Source organism: Stylophora pistillata, chromosome 7, assembly GCF_964205215.1.
Source record: "Stylophora pistillata chromosome 7, jaStyPist1.2, whole genome shotgun sequence".
Taxonomy (NCBI): domain Eukaryota; kingdom Metazoa; phylum Cnidaria; class Anthozoa; order Scleractinia; family Pocilloporidae; genus Stylophora; species Stylophora pistillata.
The window spans coordinates 17,594,816-17,597,352 of NC_142525.1; the positions used below are offsets into that span (position 1 = coordinate 17,594,816).

Sequence of the window (2,537 nt, forward strand, 5' to 3'; positions counted from 1 at the left end):
TGGGTACCGGTGTGACATTAGAGTCTTTCCATGCAGTAGGGAAGGAGCCAGAAAACTTTTGCAAGAAAACTGGCTGCCGTGAGCTCTTTTACGTGCCATCAGGTCTCATCGTCGGTGAGTCGGCCGGCGATTAATTAACAAAAATCTGTAACTTTGATGTAAACAACTCACGGCACGAGACCGCGTTCCTTTTCTCACGCAGTGCTACAAAGTAATGTAATCTGCGCATGTCTGAGATTTTCATGGGGTTATGGTTTCCATGGGTGGGGTACCTTTCCGTGAGGCCTAAAATTCACATATCCCGGCCACGCCCTCAGATTCGCTCTCTGTCCCATTATGGCTCTTGGCTAAAAGAGAAGTAAGAAAGCCAAATTAATATTTTGGAAGTAGGGAATCGACAAATATTTCCCGAAATGCGGCCGGCTATCGATGCAGGCTCAACAAACATGGTGTAACCAATGACATGAATTAGAAGTAACTTTCTAGCAACATCTATTACAAATTTGTTTTTCTTTTATTTATCGCCAAGATGTTTTACTTGAAGTTGACGTCATTTTCCTGTCAAAATTTTTTTTGAAGCTCTTAAAGAGCACATTGAACATGATGCAAACAAACCACCCTTAAAAAGATATCAAACTGCTGTGGATGGTCTCACTAGGGTACCCCTCAAAAAACACCTACAACAACTACCATTGGGCAACATTTAATAATAATTTAATAACTTCTAGAGCGCTATTTTCATACAATGATCAACAGCGTTTGACAACTTAGAATACTACAGTAAATTCAAATTTATAAAACTCATTAAATGTACATTAATATTAACAATGTATGTTAAAAATAAGAATAATATGGAATATCCGTAATAAGGATCTTAATTAGGAATAAGGATCTTAATAAAGAACTCAATTAGTAATACTAATAAAAGTAATTGTAAGACAGGGTACTTTGAGAAAGCTGCCCGAAATAAATAAGTTTTCAGCTTACATTTAAAAATGGAAAATGATTGAATATCACGTAATTCAGCTGGCAGAGCATTCCATAAGTACGGGGCAGCAGCAGAGAATGATCTGTCCCCCAACGTGGCAAGTATTTTCCCCTTTGGAGGGTCAAGTAATAAACTTTGATTTGATCTAAGATTATATACAGACCTAGGCTTGATGTTAATTAGTTCAATAATATACCTAGGCGCCCATCCATGAATAGCTTTAAATGTTAAAATTATGATCTTAAAATGAACACGATGTTGTACTGGTAACCGGTGAAGTTGACAAAGCGCAGGAGAAATATGCGTATACTTACTTAAACTCAGTACAAGTCTAGCCGCAGCATTCTGCACACGTTGCAATTTGGCTATTTACGACTTAGGAAGGCCATACAAAATTCCATTACAATAGTCTAAACGACTAATGATAAAGGCATCAATAAGAGTTAATAACGAATCGCGAGATAAATAATTCTTAATCCTCCTAATATTGTGTAGATGATAAAATGCGGAATTACAAATTTTATTAACATGCGTTGACATTGATAGCTTATTTTCAAACCATGCACCGAGATTTCTAACACAGGAACTAGGATAAATATCACAATCGCCTACGGAAATATTCCATTCACCGTTGATGTTACCTAATTGTGGTCTAGTTCCTATTAACCCTTATCGTGCGGCTCCCGGAATATTCCGGGCGCACGTGTTCGTCCATGTGGACGGGTCCCGGAATATTCCGGGTTTCCGAACATCATCGTTTTATTGGCGGAGAAGTTCGGAATATGTTGGGCTTATATTGGTTTATGGTCATGGGCCAACCCAAGGGACATAAATTAAGCATCCGACAGAGTTCCGAAGACCCGAGTAGAATAAAAAAAGTTAATTAGCATGAAATATATTTTGTTGCGCGGTAACACTGATAAACAAAGATGGCGGCCAATATTGTATTTGTTGATGAAGGAACTATTGATGAAGTTGTCGGCGGAGAGGATAGCGATTTAGATGAAAATATGGATAATTCTGAAAGCAGTGAAGAAGAAGATGACAGAAGAGAAGAAGACAGTGATGGCGAGGCGGACAGCGAAGAAGAAACCGAAGAAGACAACTGGGTCCTTGGCGATCGCATCCCGCGAAGGCTTGACTTCACAGCTGATCGAGGGTTGAATGTGGAGCTTCCTAACAATCCATCATTCTCTGACTACTTTCATCTCCTCTTCCCCGAAAACCTATTCAACGAGATTGCATCCCAAACAAATAAATATGCTACGGAAACAATCGCATCTTTACAGCGAAGAGGTCGTTTACCTCAGCACTTGAGATTTAGAAATTGGCCTGAGGATGGTGTGACAGCTGGTGAGATAAAAGCTTTTCTTGCCATGATCATTGCAATGGGCCTGGTGAATCAAGAGAATATCCAGGATTACTGGTCCATCGACGAGGTTTTATCAACTCCCTTTTTCCCTCAAATTATGTCAAGAGACAAATTTATGAACATTTTAACATTTTTTCACTTGTGTGATAATGATGATTATGTTCCTCGAGGACAGGA

General features: G+C 39.1%; 1 long non-coding RNA gene across 1 annotated transcript in view; it reads right to left on the minus strand.

Moving 5' to 3' along the window:
• LOC148726924 (uncharacterized) overlaps nt 1-305 on the minus strand; it is a 9,216-nt gene extending 8,911 nt beyond the window's left edge. Inside the window, exon 1 of the long non-coding RNA XR_015989794.1 lies at nt 273-305. This is a non-coding gene — a long non-coding RNA (uncharacterized LOC148726924). The remainder of the gene's footprint in view (nt 1-272) is intronic.
• Nucleotides 306-2,537: the final 2,232 nt, after the last annotated feature.